General features: G+C 44.1%; 1 protein-coding gene across 1 annotated transcript in view; it reads left to right on the plus strand.

Annotated features, from left to right (window-relative positions):
• LOC143035216 (contactin-6-like) overlaps positions 1-19633 on the plus strand; it is a 503111-nt gene that overhangs the window by 404562 nt on the left and 78916 nt on the right. The gene's annotated exons all lie outside the window — the stretch shown is intronic.

Below are 19633 nucleotides of genomic sequence, written 5' to 3' on the forward strand. Positions count from 1 at the left end.
GTCATTTTAAAATGAAAACATTAAAACATGAGTCCAAATTCTGAGCTTAAAAAAATCAATATTGTATTTAACACTACAATATTGAAAACTTAACCCATTTCAAGCCATTTCGGTGTTGAAATTTATTTCCATATGATGTGTAGTAGCTACGTTGGTGTAATGCGGTTTATTGGGGGGGGGGACTCAGTGACCATCCTACGGACCAGAGGTAGACAGAAGGGACGGAATTGATCAAATGTTCAATAGTGGATATACATATGTTATATATAATATATATATATATATATATATATATAAACAAGGGACAGCCTTCTATTCACTGTAAGCGGACGCATGTATACGTACATAAACACAGAATATACGTCTCACACACACACACACACACACACACACACACACACACACACACACACACACACGCATGCACACTTACAAGCATTCAGACGAGCAAAACCTGACATTTACGTACACACATGTATGCACGCGCCCACACACACACCTATGCACATACAAATGCGCACACACAGAGACATACACAGACACAGATACACATACACACATACATACACAGATACACACACACACAGACACACACACACACACACACACACACACACACACACACACACACACACACACACGCTCGTTCGCACGTATGCACGAGCACACATACAAAGGGAAAACATTGGAAATGAATTCCAAGTAACTCGCATGTATAATAAACGGCACAGCGGTTGCCACAAATGCACAAAAAAAAAAGGGGGGGAGGGTTGGCAACAGCCCCCTGACGTCGACCACAGTCATAATGCAGAACCGAAACGCATCGGTTGTATAAAATATACAGTATACTGTATACAGGCAAGAGACGCAGGCACCATGTCTATTGGAGAGAGAGACAGAGAGAGGGGGGAGAGAGGGAGAGAATGAGGATGGAGAGAGGGGGAGAGACAGAGAGAGGGGGAGAGACAGAGAGAGGGGGAGAGACAGAGAGAGGGGAGAGACAGAGAGAGAGGGGGAGAGACAGAGAGAGGGGAGAGAGACAGAGAGGGGGTAGAGACAGAGAGAGAGGGGAGAGAGACAGAGAGAGAGAGAGAGAGAGAGAGAGAGAGAGAGAGAGAGAGAGAGAGAGAGAGAGAGAGAGAGAGAGAGAGGGAAGAAAGCGAGATAGGGAAGAAAGCGAGAGAGGGGGAAAGCGAAATAGAGTGGGAGAGAGAGATAGTGGGGGAGAAAGATAGTGGGAGAGAGAGATAGAGGGAGAGGGAGATAGAGGGAGGGAGGGAGAGATAGAAAGAGGGAGGGAGGGAGGGAGAGATAGAGAGGGAGGGAGGGAGAGATATATATAGAGAGAGGGAGGGAGGGAGGGAGAGATAGAGAAAGGGAGGTAGGAGAGATAGAGAAGGGAGGAAGAGATAGAGAATGGGAGGGAGAGATAGAGAATGGGAGGGAGGGAGGGAGAGATAGAGGGAGGGAGGGAGAGATAGAGAGAGGGAGGGAGAGATAGAGAGAGGGAGGGAGGGAGAGATAGAGAGAGGGAGGGAGGTAGGGAGAGATGGAAGGAGGGAGGGAGGGAGGGAGGGGGGAGAGATAGAGTGAGGGAGGGAGAGATGGAGGGAGGGAGGGAGGGAGGGGGGAGAGATAGAGAGAATGAGTGAGGTAGGGAGGGAGGGAGGAAGAAATAGAGAGGGAGGGACGGAGAGATGGAGGGAGGGAGAGATGAGGGAGGGAAGGAGGGAGAGATAGAGTGAGTGAGGTAGGGAGGGAGGAAGAAATAGAGAGAGGAAGAGAGGGAGAGGTAGAGAGAGGGAGGGAGGAAGAAATAGGGAGAGAAAGGAGAGATAGGGAGAGGGAGGGAGAGATAGGGAGAGGGAGGGAGGGAGAAAGAGAGAGGGGGAGGGAGGGAGAGAGGAAGAAATAAGAGAGAGAGAGGGAGGGAGGGAGAGATTGGAGAGGGAGGGATAGAGGGAGAAAGGGAGAGAGAGATAGAGAGCGAGAGAGAGGGAAGGAGGGAGAGATAGAGCGAGGGAGGGAGGGAGGGAGGGAGAGATAGGCAGACAGAGAGAGAGATAAGGCTGAGAAAAGTCGATCAGTCAATCAATCATGGCATCGAATTTCAATCAATCGGCTGCAGCCTTGAGTGTCGCCGAATGGAAACCCCGCAGCCCCATGGGCTCTGGCAACGGTCCTCGGAACCTCCCACAGTGTGGGACTGTCTCTAGGTCACCGGCTCAAAGTGACAGCGAGAAAAGAGCAGTCGCCGGTTGTCAGCTCTCCATGTGTGAAAAGTGTAAGAAATACAAATGAAGCTGACAGAGAGCCAGGGCTCAGTCCGGAGACAGAGTGTCAGCCCCTCGGGGCTGCATCTCATGACGGTGATGAAGCGGTAGCACTTCTATTCTTCCTCACGTATGAAGAGGTTGCAGCTACGATATATTGTAATAATTTCCTATTATTATATATTTACTTATTTTTATTTTATTTATTTTTTATTTTTATTTATATTATTATTTTTACTATATATATATATAATATATATATATATATTTTTTTTTTTTTTTTTTTTTTTTTTTTTTTTTTTTACTTTATTTTAATTTTTTAGGAATACTTTTTCCTTTCCCCACTGTCACTAAATCTTAAATTTAAATTTTATTTAACAACCATTGTTGATTTCTTGTTTGTGTTTATACCAGTATTGCAGTTTCCTCTCTCGTGTTTTCATATACATTTCTTGTTTGAAAGCTCGCTGGCCGAGTGGGTTGGGGTGTCATTACTTGCTGCGAAGTTCGAGGGGATGGCGGTTCGAACTCTGCCACGGGCGAAGTCAAATCAATGGCATGGTATATTAAATTTGAGGCTACAGAGTCCTCTGTAAGGGGCACCCTTCTAGCCTCCCGATAGGGGGGAGTCTGTGACGTTAATCCATATTATAATTTTCATATGTTCTGTATAATACTTGTTCCTGTATTGTTCTGCTGTTTTGATTTGTTCCTCTCCCAGAGAACAGGACATATTCTTTTCATTTTGTTTTATTTTATTTACTCTTTTTTTTTCGTTCTTAGATATTTTTTCGTTCTCTTGTTGTGTCTTCTGTTTTCTTTTCATTTTTGTTTTTGGATTTCACATTTTTATTTCATTTTTGTTATTTGATATCAGTGTTTTTCATTTTGTGTTGCTTCGTTTGATCTACTTTAGTTTGATTTTATTTGTTTTATCTTGTGTATATTACATTTTTTTTATTTCTTCTTGTCTTTAATTTAATTTTGATTTTATTTCTATTTACTATGTATTTGTCTTATTATTCTGTCTATATATGCATCTGTATACCAAGGGCTTTTTCCCCCTTATAAAGGGGGTAGCCAAGCCAAAGGCACATCCCCCCCCTACTCATTTTAGCCTCTCGTGGATGACGGGTCATCCCTGTCTCCCGCCCAGTGCCTTGGGTCAGAAGCAAAGCAGCAAGGCACAGTACTCTAATTCTTATTTTAACTTTATCGTGTTGTTTCATTTGGGTTTGAACTTCGTGATCACCTCCTAAGTCCCTCAAACCAGATATTGGTTATTGGAAACGAAATGACAATTAAAACTAATAACGCGTGTAACATGACTTTCATAGTATATTATTAATCCGTTTTGCCTCGTATTTTAATATCTAGAAACGTGCAGCCCCACGGCGCCTAGCAACTATCCTTGGCATCTCCTCTGGAGTAGGAAGTGATCAGTCGCCGGCTGTCAGTTTTCCCATGTGTAAAAAGATACTGTCAAAGTTGATAAGAGATCTTGTCCCGGTCTGGAGACAGAGTGTCAGCCTCTCGGGGCTGCACATCCTGATGGAGGTGAAGTTGTTGACTGGTTTTGAAGATGGGTGGCAGTGAGACGATCCTCTCAGACGTCATGTCTCGTAGGATCACGGCATTAGCCAAAGCTAAATCTCCTAAGAGGAGACTAAGATTTATTAGCCATTTATTGGACACCGATATTTTTTCCACCATCTATGATTTTACTTCAGTTTTGAGCACATCACACTCTGAGAAAGATCAGATGGTTGAGGCACCAGCTGGGTACTGAGCTGGTGCAGGTGTGTGTGCGCACGTGACCCAGCTGTGAAACTGTGTGTGTGTGTGAGTGTGTGTGTGTGTGTGTGTGTGTGTGTGTGTGTGTGTGTGTGTGTGTGTGTGTGTGTGTGTGTGTGTGTGTGTGTGTGTGTGTGTGTGTGTGTGTGTTTACACGCTTCCTCCTCCTCCTCACCCACCAAACAATTTCTGCAATGTGTTGGGACAGAGTTCGAACTTTTGTTTGATTGCTTTGGAGACTTCCCTGCCTAGACAGAACTGTGAAGGACAATAAAAAGTTCAGCAAGTTGAGGAAATGCTTAGGCTTTCGTCGAGAGAAATACAAGAGACATAAACCGAGGAGACCAGGCTTATAATTTCTTTTATAGAGAGTGAGGGAGAGGAGGGGGAGAGAGAGAGAGATAGGGAGAGAGAGAGAGATAGGGAGGAAGAGAGAGATAGGGAGGGGGAAAGAGGGAGAGAGAGAGGCAGAGACACCAGCACACATAGAAACAGGCAGATACAAGCACATGCATACATACATACATACATAGAGAGAAAGAGAGAGAGAGAGAAGGGAAAGGAAGCGGGGATGGGAGGAAAGGGGGTGTAGGTAAAGGAAGATGTAGAGGAAGAGAGGAAAGGGGAGAGGTAGAAGAAGAGGGGAGAGTGGAGGGAAAGGAAAGGAAGAGTGTGTTGGGAGGGAGAGGTGGTGAGAGGTAAAGAGAAAAGGAGAGTGGGGTGAGGGAAAGGAGAGAGGGTTGGGAGGGAGAGGGAGGTAGGGAGAATTGGACACAGACTGACAGACAGACACAGACTAAACAGACATAGGAGGTTACAGACAGGTAAACAGATAGGCAAAGAAAACGATAATGAACAGGTTGACATAGGCAGACGAATGCATCGGGGCAAATATTCCTATGGTTTCCAGAATAGGTTTGGTTGGCAAAGAAAATTGCTGCACTTATTTGCTTATTTCTTTAAAGAGTTTGGCTCTCTCTCTCTCTTTCTCTCTCTCTCTCTCTCTCACTATCTTTCTCTCCATCTCTCTCTCTCTCTCTCTCTCTCTCTCTCTCTCTCTCTCTTTCTCTCTCTCTCCATCTCTCTCACTATCTTTCTCTCCATCTCTCTCTCTCTCCATCTTTCTCTTTTTTGTCTCACACACACACGCACACACACACATACACACACACAAAAATGCACACACGACTCGATGACGCTGTTGGTAGAGTTCCCGGCCGTCACTACGGCGGTCCAGGATCGAATTCCACCCAGGGCTGAAACAATTTCAGTATCGCTGCGCTGTGAGTCGTTATTCCAACTCTCGTAGGTGGGAAGTTGTGTGTGTGTGTGCGTGTAAGGTCACAGCATTGCCCATATATCGGTATATATGAGCTCTGAGCTCTTCCGAGATGGAAATAGCTGTCGATCACGAGTCCAACACGTGATCCAAGACAATGGTGAATCACACATATATATTTTGTGAACTTTAATGACACCTTTACGGACCAGATCACGCATATTTTTTTTATGATTTGAGACTAACCTCTACTCGGAGAAGAACGTGGATCACTTTTGTCGTCTAGTATCCCTTTACACTTCAACCTTCCTTGTATCTCTCTCTTTTAACACCTCTCTTCAGTGGCGTTGCCCTCAAGGATAGAATCGCTGGTCATCATCTGGAGAATAATAGTACATAAATACAAGAGGGCGATTGTTGATTTTTTTGTATAATTTTGTTGTTAAATTATCTGTTTGATTTTAATTATTCTTTTAGCTATTTTATTTGTTTACTTGTTTATTTTATTCTGGTTGTTTATTTATTTATTATTTATTATATATATATATATATATATATATATATATATATATATATATATATATATATATAATTTCTTTTTCACTAGAGGGTGTCACGAATTAACACTCGATCTTTTAGAAATCGAGGTCAGGACCTTTGATACCTACGATCTGACCTCCAACCCTCCGTCGAGAGTTTTTGAAACTTTGAGTTCTTACAAGCCTTCGTGTACCCTCCAGAGGATTTTTTTTTTTTTTTTTTTTTTTTGAGAATTGTAGACAAGTTCTTACGCCTTCTGGGTTAAGAAGTTTCCGCCAGTTTAGAATAAACAGCTTGTGTCTTTATATCGTCTTTGTCCCCTGCAATCCTACCAACAAATTTTCCCCCTCACCCCACCCAACAACCTACCCATGTCCTTCCCCATCCTCTACCACTTTGAGCCCGTAACATACCAACAGCCCCACTCGGTGGCGCGGTTGGTAGAGCCCCAGACTGTCACTACGGCGGTCCAGGTTCGAATCCTGCCCAGGGCTGAAAATAATTTCAGTATCGCTGCGCTTCGAGTCGTTACTCCAACTCTCGTGGGCGGGGAGTTGGGTGTGTGTGTGCGTGTAAGGTCAAAGCATTACCCATAGATCGGTCATACGAGGTCTGAGCTCTCTTCCGGGAGAATGAAATAGCTGTCGATCACGAGTCCAACACGTGTTCCAAAGACCAAAGTGAATCACACTCGCACAACACAGACCACAATCCGAAGGCTCTTCCCAGAGTTCGACGAGAGACCCCGAAGACCGTTGCCAGCCACTGTGGGGCAGCGGATTTCCCACTTACTGAAACTCGAGGCAACAGTTACATCTTTGTATTCTGATATATTTTCAATGAAAATTAAGTTTTTCAAATTGAACTACTAAGAACGTATTTTTTTTTATACAGAAACGGAACGTGGCTGAGGTCATAGAATATTTTTTCTAAAATGAAAACTAAAAAAAAAAAAAAAAAAACACTTTCCAGCAGAAAGTGTACACTGAAAATTGTTCTTAAGGTACGTTTAGCGCATCCTACTTCCTAGCACCATATTTGGGTAAACGCGTTTGTTGTAGGCTCAGTTAAAATAATCAGCCTCGTACTTTGCAGCTCGAAGCAAAACATTTAGAAACAAAGAATTGATGCTTTAGACAATCATTTGTCGATCATCTTTGAGCAATGAACGATCATCATTGAGCGATATTCTCGCCGAGCAAAGCGTACCTTTACGCAATGAATATTCTTGATACGCTCTTCAAAATTATCGTCCCAATCTCGACATGGCTTTTCAGTCTTTACATTGTAAATGATATACAGTGATGCCCTGGAATAAGTTTAGTAACCATGTTGTTCTTGGTTCTTATTGGTTGTTTTATGAGAAGATTAGATAACTTTATGGGTAAAGATGACAAGGGGGGTAAGGGACATGGAACTGCCTAGGGTAGGGTTAGGATTGTTTGCAGCCTCCTCCGTTCTTATGTTTTTGGAATCTGAATTAGTTTCGTTCCAGGACACCGAGTTCCAAAACGTTCGGATTCTTGCTGGGAAACGTTCGCACCTAGCACACACAAACTACGTGTGAGGCGTTCGAATTCCAAAATATAATTCGGATTTTGGGGCTAAATTCCTCGAATTCTTCGTTCGGATTCACGGTTTTTCGAGTTCTAGGACGTTCGGATTCCAGGGGCAATACAAATACTTAAACCCTGTTCACACTGGTGGTTTGAACAGCGCGGCAACCACAGCGGTACCGCATAGTCGAGGAAAACTGAACATTTGTGTGTGAACGCCTCCGTCTACTTCCATAGTAATTGAACCGCCACGTTCAAACCGCGGCGGTTGGAACCGCTAGTGTGAACAGGGCCTTATAGTGTGCTGATCGTGTATAAGACGTAGAAGAAACGCTTCAGATGCAGTCGGGTTCTTTTATTGTTTTCTCTGACTGGAGATTCAGCTACCAAGTTATTTGGCAAAGAATATGAATAGTGATATACTCTGCAGTTCTTACCCTCCCCCTTTCTTATTGTATTTGTTTTTATTTTATTTTATCATTTTTATTTGGGGGGAGGGGGTGGGGGTGGGGGTTGAAGCCCAGGAGAATAAACAGAGGTATGTTGGGTAGTGTTATCTTTCGTGACTAAACACCAACACCAAAACACCAACGCCACCACTGACAACAACATCAGCACCACCACCAACAACACCACTACCACCAACAACCAACACCACTGCCATCACCAACAAAACACTACCACCACCAGGAACAACAGTAACTACACCAGCTTCACCAACACTATCAACACCGCCAACAACAACAACAACACCGCCATCAACACCACCTCAACAACACCAACTTCACTCATATGGAACAGTCAGTAAAAAAAACTCGACCGAGACTAAGCGAGAGAAGAGTTGTTACAAAATAGGGGGAATAAAAAACAATAAAAATAAATAAAAATAAAAAGAGGACAAATAGAGAAGGGCTCGAGCAAGGTCAAAGAGGCGGAAGTGCAGCAATTACAAAAGAGAGGAGGTAGCAAAGGGGGAATAACGGAGGGAGCAGAAAGCGAAAAGAAAGAAAAAAAAATCAAAGAGAACCAGCCAGGAAACGGGTTTGCATACTCTGTTAAAGTACTTTAAAATACTCCCCTTTCCAAGTGGGCACGCACAAACGCACGCAAACAAGACTGATAGAGGAAGAGGAGGGGGAGGAGGAGGAAGGGGAGGAAGGGGGTTAGATTTGCTTAGAATATAACAAAGAAAACAACTCCAAAGGTCTGATGACAGACAAGACGCGAATATTTGATTCGCGAATATTCGAGTCGCGAATATTCGAGTAGCGAATGTTTGTTGCAAATATTTGCACACCTATTTGTCTTGACACCCAAGTTTTCTTCTGTCGCCCAAATACAGTAGTATACATGTCAGTATGGAATCGTCATACAAACACTTTTTCCACTCAAAGATTTATCCTTCCGCCAGTTTCTTTCTCCCCCTCCCTTTACACACGCACACACACACACACACACACACACACACACACACACACACACACACACACACACACACACACACACACACACACACTCGTATACATATAGATCGGGCATATATGAGCTCTGAGCTCTCATCCAGGAGGATAATAGCTGTCGATCACGAGTCCAACATATGATCTAAGACCATGGTGAAACACACACGCATAACAGGCGATAGCTAGAATAAAGAATGAAAATCGCTAACCAAAACGAAGTGGAGAATAGGCCAGAGTTGTTAACTATATCCCCCCATCCAAGTTTAATAAAATCACCTGGCGACAGAGGGTCTAAAACACCACAAGCGCTTATGTGAACAAACCTTAGCCACGGTACTGAAGTGTAAACAATGCTATCAAGGTTAAGAATTTAATCCAGGTTAAACACTTAATCTAAATTGAGGAATTAATCATGGTTAACAATCCAGGTTAAGGACTTAGTCAACGTTAAGAATTTAATCATCGTTAAGGACTTAATCATGGTTAAGGACTTTATCATAGTTAAGGAATTGATACAGTTTAAGGACTTAATCACGGTTAATGACTTGATCCAAGTTAAGGACATGATCCAGATGAAGGACTTAATCTAGTTTAAGTGTTTAATCCAGGTTAAGGACTTAATCATGGTTAAAGACTTGATCTAGATTAAAGACCTAATCTAGATTAAGGGTTTAATCTATTTTAAAGACATAATGCAGATTAAGGATTTAATCTAGCTTAATGATTTAATCCAGGTTAAGGCCTTGATCTAGTTTAAGGACTTAATCAAGATTAAGGGTTTAATCTATTTTAAAGACATAATGCAGGTTCAGGATTTAATGTAGCTTAACGATTTAATCCAGGTTAAGGCCTTGATCTAGTTTAAGGACTTAATCAAGATCTGTTGCATTGACGGGAGGTCCTCTGTCATTAAGGGTCCTCTAAGGAGAAGTTGAGGTCTTGTGGACAAAGGCTTCTTTGTCTTCGCGGTCAAAGAGTCTTCATCTGCGACCTCGTGGTCAGATGGCCGAAGTGATTCGGAGACGCTCGAGAGACCGAGGGAGTCCGAGGTTGTGGGAGGAGTGGGAGTGATGGCGAGACAGGAGTGAGGCTGAAACTCCCTGGGGTGAGAGGGTGGGAGGGTGAGAGGTAGTGGGAGATGGTGAGGTTGAAAGGTTGTGAGAGGTGGTGAGGGTGAGAGGAGGTGAAGAGGGTGGGAGGTAGTGGGAGATGGTGAAGTTGAAAGGTTGTGAGAGATGGTGAGGGTGAGAGGTGGAGAGGGTGAGAGGTAGTGGAAGGTGGTGAGGGTGGGAGGTAGTGAGAGGTAGTGGGAGATGGTGAGGGTGAGAGGTGAAGAGGGTGAGAGGTAGTGGGAGGTGGTGAGGGTGGGAGGTAGTGAGAGGTAGTGGGAGATGGTGAGGGTGAGAGGTAGTGGGAGGTGGTGAGGGTGGGAGGTAGTGAGAGGTAGTGGGAGATGGTGAGGGTGAGAGGTGTGAGAGGTGAAGAGGGTGAGAGGTAGTGGGAGGTAGTGAGAGTAAGATGTTGTAGAAGATGGCTAGGGTGAGAGGTCAGAGGTGGTGAAGAAGTGAGAGGTAGTGAAAGATGGGGAGGCTGAGAGGTTGTGAGAGGTATTGAAGAAGTGAGAGGTATGGGTGAGAGGTAATTGGAGATGGTGAAGATGAGGGATGGTGGAAGGTATTAAGGGTTAGAGATAGTGAGAGTTGGTGTAGGATCGAGAGATTACGTGAGGTAGTGAGGATGTGAGAGGTAGTGAAGGAGTGAGAGGTAATGAGGGTAAAAGAGGAGTGAGGGTGAGAGAAGAGTGAGGGTGTGAGATTGAGGAAGATAGAGAGAAGAAAGAAGTGTGAAGAAGAGATAGGTGGAGAAAGAAAGGAGGAAGGAGAGATTGAAAAATGAGGAGAGAAAATAAATAAGAGAGAGAAAGTGAGAAAAGGAAAATATAATGTGAGAAAGAAGGGTGGAAACAGACCGGAAGTGGAAAGGAGAGAGAGAGAGAGAGAAAGAGAGAGAGAGAGAGAGAGAGAAGGGAAAGGTTAGTGTAAGGGTGAGAAAAAAAGAGTGAAAGTGAGAGTGAGAGAGAGGAATGGTGAAAGAGAAGGAGGTGGGGAAGGGCAAGAGAGAAGGGGGAAAGGTAAAGAGAGGAGAGGGAAGTTAGGGAGAGGATTGGGGATAGGTAAAGAGAGGAGGGAGAAGTTAGAGAGTGGGGTAGGAAGACGGAGAGAGAGGAAAATAAAAAAGGGAGAGGGTGAGGAGAAGACTATGTGTGTCAAACGGGAGGGTGGGCGGGAGCAGGAGGAGGAGGAGGAGGAGAGGGAAAAGGAGGAGGAGGAGGAGGAGGAGGAGGAGAGGGGAGGATAGAGGAGGAGGAAGAGGCTCACAGGAAGAGGACAAGGAAACATAAAGTTAGAGAGTCGGAAAAGGACGGGGCGTGCGAAAGTATATACTCTGCAGGAGACGAGAAAAAGGGAAGAGAATATTCAGAGTGACAGGAAGGGGATGGCTGGAAGAGGAGGAGGAGGAGGAGGGAAAGAAAGAAGGAAGGAAAGAGAGGAGAAGGAATGAGAAAAGGTAAAGGAGGAAGAGAAAAATAGAGAGAGGAGGGGGAGAGACAAGAGGTTGTAGTGGAGATGATGGTGATGATGATGATATGAAGAAGAAGAGGAGGAGGAGGGAAAGAAAGAAGGAATGAATGAAAGAGAGGAGAAGGAATGAGAAAAGGTAAAGGAAGAAGAGAAAAAAGGAGAGAGGAGGGGGAGAGACAAGAGGTTGTAGTGGAGATGATGGTGATGATGATATGAAGAAGAAGAAGAAGAGGAGGAGGAGGGTAAAGGAGAGGGAGAGGAGTGTAGGGAAGAGGTAAGAAGGAAGAGGAGTGGTGATGAAGAAGAAGAAGAAGAAGAAGAAGAAGAGGACAAAGGAGAAAGAGAGGAGTGTAGGGAAGAGGTAAGAAGGAAGAGGAGTGGTGATGAAGAAGAAGAAGAGGACAAAGGAGAAAGAGAGGAGTGTAGGGAAGAGGTAAGAAGAAAGAGGAGTGGTGATGAAGAAGAAGAAGAAGAGGACAAAGGAGAAAGAGAGGAGTGTAGGGAAGAGGTAAGAAGGAAGAGGAGTGGTGATGAAGAAGAAGAAGAAGAAGAAGAAGAGGACAAAGGAGAAAGAGGGGAGTGTAGGGAAGAGGTAAGAAGAAAGAGGAGTGGTGATGATGAAGAAGAAGACAAAGGAGAAAGAGGGGAGTGTAGGGAATAGGTAAGAAGAAGAGGGTAAAGGAGAGGGAAGAGGTAAGAAGAAATGCAGGAGAGGTAAGAGAAGGAGGAAGAGTAGGAGGAAGTAACAGAGTGGAGAGATAAAGGAAATTGAGGATGAGATAGTGGTAGAGGAGTATCTGGTAAAGGAATTGGATCTAGTAAGGAGTGATTGATTGCAAGGGAGTGTGAAAGACAGCCAATGGACCAACAAGGAATACAATGCGAGACTAAACTCTCCTTCTCTCTCTTATTTTATTTACTTTTTTATTTATTTATTTACTACGATCACGTCTTGAGATTTAGTGAGGGTAAAAGAGGAGTGATGGTGTGAGAAGAGTGAGGGTGAGGAAGAGAGAGAGAGAGAGAGAGAGAGAGAGAGAGAGAGAGAGAGAGAGAGAGAGAGAGAGAGAGAGAGAGAGAGAGAGAGAGAGAGAGAGAGAGCGATTAAAGAGGTAAGAAGAAATACCAATACCTCCAATACCCTCAGGAAGGGAACCAACCCACGCCCCCCTTTTCCCTCTGACCAATCACGATGGCACCTTGAATAAAGCGCACTGTGGGAAAAGTGTCTGACGATTGTGATTGGTCAAATAAGAAAAGAAGAATGACTTGTTAAGTCTAAGGCGACCGTGGTGAATATAGTATTACATGACAAAGGTTTTGAGCGGAGAAGAGCATTGAGAACAGAGGGAGAAAGAGAGAGAGAGAGAGGGAGGGAGGGAGAGAGAGAAATCCCAAAAAGAGAAGGTAGGGAGAAACGACAAGAATATTTTGAAGAGGGAGAACGATTGGAAGATGAGGAGGAGCCTACGCCAAGAGGCGCTGAGTATCCATAATTGAAGCCATTACCTTTCCCGGGTGCGCTTGGACTGTTGGGATAGGTAACAGTTACCGATTGGCATCGGAGAGAAGTGCGGGACTCGAACCCGGGCCGTTGCGCTACGGAAGAAGAAAAATAAGTGATAGGTAATAGGAAGAATGAGAAGCACAGGAGGAGGACACTAGGAATAATAATAGATATTAGAAAATAGGATGAAAGAACGGAAGAATAAAGAGATGGTAATAATAGACGACGGTGAAAAAGAGGTAGAGGATAAAAATCAAGAGACAAAGAGAGAGAGAGAGAGAGATTGATATACATATAGACAGAGAGAGAGATATAAATGTCCGTTCTATACAGATGAAATATCGGACTCTCCATTAAATAGAAATGTTTCTACAAGCCTTTACGTGACGCACACTTGTCAAAAAAAAAAAAAAAAAAAATCCTTGACAAGAGAAGTCGGCAATCTACCAGCCAGACCGTTTTCCAGAGACAGAAACCTTCCAAGTCTGTCTATTAGAGGGACAGACGGGGACGAGCTCCTCCAGCATTTCTGTCCAGACCACAGACAGGGTCAGTAACTGTCTGTCTTGGGATGGAAGGAGGGAACCCGCGATTTGGTTTCCGAGTGGACAGCTTGCGGCTTCAGGTAAATGGAGACCTGACTTCGCAAGAGTTCTGTCTTGGGGGTTCCTCTTTCTCCTCCTCCTCCTCCTCCTCCTCCTCCCCCCTCCCCCTCCTCCCCCCTCCCCCCCTCCCCTTTCTCTCCCTCCTTCCCTTCCTCTCTCTCTTCTTCTTCCACATCTCCCTTTTTCTTCTTCCTCTTCCTCTTCCTCCTCTTCACTCTCTGCTTCCTCTTCCTCCTCTTCATTCTCTCCATCTTTCTCTTCCTCTTCCTTCTCTCCTTCCTCTTCTTTTTTCCTTCTCTTCCTCTTCACTCTCCCCTTCCTCTTCCTCCTCTTCGTTCTCTACTTCATCTTCACCTCCTTTCCTTCTCTCCTTTCTCTTTTTCCTCCTGTTCTTCCTCTGTTTCCTCTTCCTCCTCCTTCTTTTTCTCCTTCCTTCTCTTCTTCCTCCTCTTCCACTTCCTTTTCCATCAATGCCTCGCCCTCCTCTACTTCTTTTTTCTTCTTCCTCCTCTTCCACTTCCTCTTCCCCTACTCTTCCTTCCCCCTCTTCCTTCTCTTTTTCCTTTTCATCGTATTGTTCTTCCTCTCCCTCTTTCCCCTCCTCCTCTTTCCACTCTTTTTTTCCCAATCCTGTTTCTACTCTTCTGCCTCATCGTCCTTTCCATCCTCCTCTTTTTCTCTTCATCCTATTGTTCCTCTTTCTCTTTTTCCTCTTCCTCCTCTCCCTCTTTCCCCTCCTCTTTCCCTTCTCCTCCTCTTTTCCACTCTTCTTTCCACTCATTTCCAGCATCTTTCTCTTCCTCTTCCCCTCTTCTTTTCCCTCCTCTCCCTTCTCCTTTTCCTCTTCCTCCTCCTCCTCCTCCTCATCTTCCTTTCTCTCCTCTTTTCCCTCTCCTTTCCCCCTTTCTCTTTCCCCTCCTCCACTGTTCCTAATCATCCTGTTCCTTCTGCTGCTGCTCCTCCTCTTCCTCCTCCTCCTCCTTCTCCTCCTCCTCCTCCTCCCCCCTTCTTCCACTCTCTCCTCCTTGTCTTCGTCCTCCTCCTCTTCTTCCTTCCCCTTTCTCTTTCCCCTCCTATGTTCCCCCTCATCCTGTCCCTCCTCCTCCTCTGCCTCCTCCTCTTCTTCCTCCTCCTCTTCTTCCTCCTCTTCTTCTTTTTCCACTCTCTCCTCCAGGTCCTCGTCCTGCTCTTCCTCTTCACCCCCTCCACCCTCTTCACCTTCTCCATCCTCCTCTTCCTCTCCATCCTCTTCCTTCGGGGTAATACCCTGTGGGGATGGTTCCCCCTCAGGTTCCCTGTTGTTCGTAGGCGAGGTGGGCAGAAACCCGCCGCCGACTCTGGACTATGGAAACAGCGACGCGGCTTTAAAGGTGCTCTGACCAAGAAATAACAAGGACGGGGGACACACGCACACGCGCATACGCTCACACACATACACACACACGCGCGCACACACTGAGACAAAAACACACACACACACACACACACACACACACACACACACACACACACACACACACACACACACACACACACACACACACACACACACACACACACACACACACTCGCTCATTTATTTACACATAAACATACGTACACAAACACACAAACATACATACTCGCACACACACACACACGAACACACACACGAACACACACACACACACACACACACACAGTCTCTCACATATACACACATAGACACGCACACATACACACACACACTCACATACGCACATGCATACACGCACACTCACAAACATACACACACAACCCTGAGGTTTCCCTTTATATGAAATCATCTGGCGTTAGGTTGAAAAAAAAATGGTGAATGATGACTCTGAAAGATGAAAATATTTTGAGGTGCAAAGAGTCCATTGTCAAACTAACAACTTCAAACGATTCGACCCCCCCCCCCCAAAAAAAAATCGATAAACACTTTTCATTTGCAAATTGGTCGTTTTGTGACTGGACCAGTCAAAGTTACTCTGCATATACGGTATAGAAGCCTCAACTCGCGTTTGTATGGAGTTATTTTTGAAGGTTAGATAAATTCATCTGCCAATAGTCCGAAAAAAGAATAATTAAAATAGTATAGGGGATTGATATAGTCTATGTGTGTGTTTGTGTGTGTGTGTGTGTATGTGTGTGCGTATGTGTGTGTGCGCGTATGTGTGTGTGTGATTCACCATGGTCTTGGATCACGTGTTGGACTCGTGATCAACAGCTATTACCCTCCCATGTGAGAGCTCACAGCTTATATTTAGCCAGATCTATGGGTAATACTGTGACCTTACACACTCACAACTCCTTGCCCACCAGAGTTGGAGTGCCATCTCGTTGTGCAGCGATGTTATTTTATTTATTTATTTATTTACTTATTTATTTATTTTTTATCTTTCCTCGGGTGGGACTCAAACTTGTATAATTAAATTAACTGTTGAGAATAGTAACACTGCAGCACGCGCGTGTGTGTGTATACATATATATATATATATATATATATGTATATATATATATGTATATATATATATATATATATATATATATATATGTGTGTGTGTGTGTGTGTGTGTGTGTGTGTGTGTGTGTGTGTGTGTGTGTGTGTGTGTATGTGTGTGTGTGTGTGTGTGTATGTAATTATAATGATTATTGCCCCAAGGTTCAGGTTCACTGAACGGAATTGCCGCAGCCACACAGTGGCTGGCAACGGTCCTCCGGGAAGAAGATATGGACTTTTGTGTTGTATCAGTGTGGGGACAGTTCATGTATTAACGAATGAAAGTGGGAAAGGAGAGCAGTCGCCGGTTGTCATCTCTCCATGTATGGAAAGGTGTAAGAGAGATGAAGTTAATAGAAAGATATCCTGGGCCCAGTGGAGTCCGGAGAGCGAGTGTCAGCCCCTCAGGGCTGCACCTCCTAGTAGGGGTGAGGGGGTTGACGGGGTTTGATAATGGACAGGTAACAGTCATTGTTTCCTAGAGATAGTCATAAAAGATTGATACGTGCCTCTGGTCCGCAGGGGTGACGCTGAAGTCCCATACTGGGCTTTGGTGGGTAAGAACTGGCCTTCTCTTTATAACACGTCCGTAAGAACGCACAAGAACATTGGGAACAGCAAATGGTGATCGATGACTCTGTATTTGCCATACACGCAAACACGAACAGGACTGCTTTCATTTTTATAGATTCGTTTAAACGTTGACTTTTCTTCTTCTTCTTCTTCTTCTTCTTCTCCTTCTTCTTCTTCACAACACAAGAACGCACAAGAACATGACGAGTAGTGGTGATCGATCACGATGATCGATCACGACCTGTTCTTAGACACGCAAATCCTAATTGCTTTGGGATATTTGGTTGTAATTAGAACACAAACAAACAAATGAAAGGTTGGACAATTTTCAGCAGAATAAGTCTTAAGAGATCAATGACAAAGCCTGCAAGTCGTGCTGGTCCTGAGAGATGGACGTCAGTTAGAATCGTCTCCCAGTCGCCGATCTTCAGAACCTCCTCACCTATCTCTGATGGTGCAGCCCCGAGGGGATGACACTCAGTCTCAGATCCAAGATTTCATTCCCGGGTTCGACTGTATTCCCTCCAACTTGGGGCATATGGAGACCAGACAACCGGCGACTGCTCCCTTCTTCCTAATCCTTCTCCAAACCCCTTCCTTTTCATCCTAACCCCCCTCCTTCTAATCCTAATCCTCCTAACCATCCTCCATCTCCTAATCCCCTCCTCTCCTCCTCCCCCTCCTCTCCTCCTCCTCCTCCTCCTCTTCCTCTTAATCATAATCTTATTCGTCCTATCCTTCCTTCTCCATCTCCTCCTCGGCCTCCTAATCCTCCTTTTCCCCTAATCTTTCTTCCCCCCTAATTTTTCTCCTCTTCCTGATCTTCCTCCTCCTAATCCTCTTCTTCCTTCTTCTAATGCTCTTTCTAATCCTGGTCTACCTAATCCTCCTTCTCCCCTAATCTTCCTCCTCCTAATATTAATCCTACCTCCTCTTACTACTATTACTACTACTACTACTATTACTACTATCAATACTTATTTATTTATTCGTTAATTTATTTATTCATTTATTTGTTTTGACATATCAGTGAAACAAAAAATTACACAAAACCTCGACCTAGACAATAAAATTTGAATAATTCATACAAACACTCCAGTATCAAAACTTCCCCGACACACGACCTACGGACCCCCAAACTGAAGGTATATTTATCGACCGCGACCCCCACTGTCCTTCGGGTTTCCCATCTCAGCCTACGCTCTCCAAATTAACGAATAATAATGATAAAATGATGATGAAATAATAAGATAAGTTGAAGCGTTTCGACCGTGAAGGAGATTTGGTATAGAGTGAGACATGACACAGCTGATCGCGGGTAAGATATTTTCGTTCGACTGCTCAATGTATCGCTCATGCATTAGATATGTATACGAGGTGAGGCCTGTGATTGCATGCGCGATTGTCGATGATTGCGAGACGAAAGATTTTGCAATGTTTGCGGCACCATTCTTGCAATGGTTGGGTACGAAAGGGATATATGTGTTTATATATATATATATATATATATATATGTATATATATATATATATATATATATATATATAATAATGTGTGTGTGTGTATGTATATAATATTGTACGTGAGTGTATGTACACGCTCGTACGTGAGCGTGTGCACATATTATACGTACATACAAGTAGCCTCCGAATCCAGCAGTAACTGTTTGTTTCCTACCCCAACACTCCAAGGGCGCAATAGTACAAAAGTGATGGCTTCTGCCGCAGCTACTCAGCGTCTCCTGGTGTAGTGGGCTGTTCAACTTGTACATAGTGTGTGTGCGTGCGTGCGTGCGTGCGTGCGGGTGTCTTTCGTGAGAAGGTCAGGACGTTTTGTGAAGATTTTTTTTCCTGGAACCGTTATGACGTCAAAGAAAAACAACTGTCGAAATGTGAAAGAAATTGCTATTGTAATTCTTCATAAGGACTTTCTCTCTCTCTCTCTCTCTCTCTCTCTCTCTCTCTCTCTCTCTCTCTCTCTCTCTCTCTCTCTCTCTCTCTCTCTCTCTCTCTCCCTCTCTCTCTCTTTCTCTTTTCACTCTGAAAATCCCTCGCCCGAGGCCAAGGCACACGTGTTTTCAGACTGAATTATTTTATTAGTAACTTTGTTTACTTGGATTTAACTTATTAATCATATTTTATATTTTTTATATATATATATATATATATATATATATATATATATAATTTTTTCTTACTTCGTTTTTCATCTGTTTATAATTATGGATCCCATAGATATTATGCAGTCAATATTCTAAGGGCTAACGCCCCTACGGACCAGAGTCGCGGATCATTTTAAGACACATAGATAATTTCCATTGAAAAGAGGAGTGTAGGTTACCTTAACTCGTAAGCCTCTATCCTGCTATCCTCCTTAAACCTCCAGCTCTATATTCTCGTGCTTCCTCTGCATTCCATGTCGGGGGACAAGAATACCACTGCAGTGTTCCCTGCGTGTCGTAAAATGCGAATAAATGGGGCGGATTACTGATCCCCATTATCTGTAATCACACCGTCCGGCACCCCCGTACACACACACACACACACACACACACACACACACACACACACACACACACACACACACACACACACACACACACATATATATATATATATATATATATATATATATATATTATATATATATATATATATATTATATATATATATATATGTATGTGTGTATACACACACACACACACACACACACACACACACACACACACACACACACACACTGATTGGTCAACTGGGAACCAATCACAATCCACGAATCCAGTCCAATCTGCCGGACACCGATGGCGTGTTGTGGCCTCTGATTCACGTGTTGCAAAGAGATGGAGGGAGAATGGAGGGGAAGGAGGACGGAGGCAGAAGGACGGAGGGAGAGGAAGAGGGAAGGAAAGCATATATGGGACAGAGGAGATGGAAGGGAAGGAGGGAGGAGGAAGAAGGATAA

The sequence above is a fragment of the Oratosquilla oratoria genome, chromosome 18 (genome assembly GCF_046742065.1).
Source record: "Oratosquilla oratoria isolate Oo_2021 chromosome 18, ASM4674206v1, whole genome shotgun sequence".
NCBI classification, from domain to species: domain Eukaryota; kingdom Metazoa; phylum Arthropoda; class Malacostraca; order Stomatopoda; family Squillidae; genus Oratosquilla; species Oratosquilla oratoria.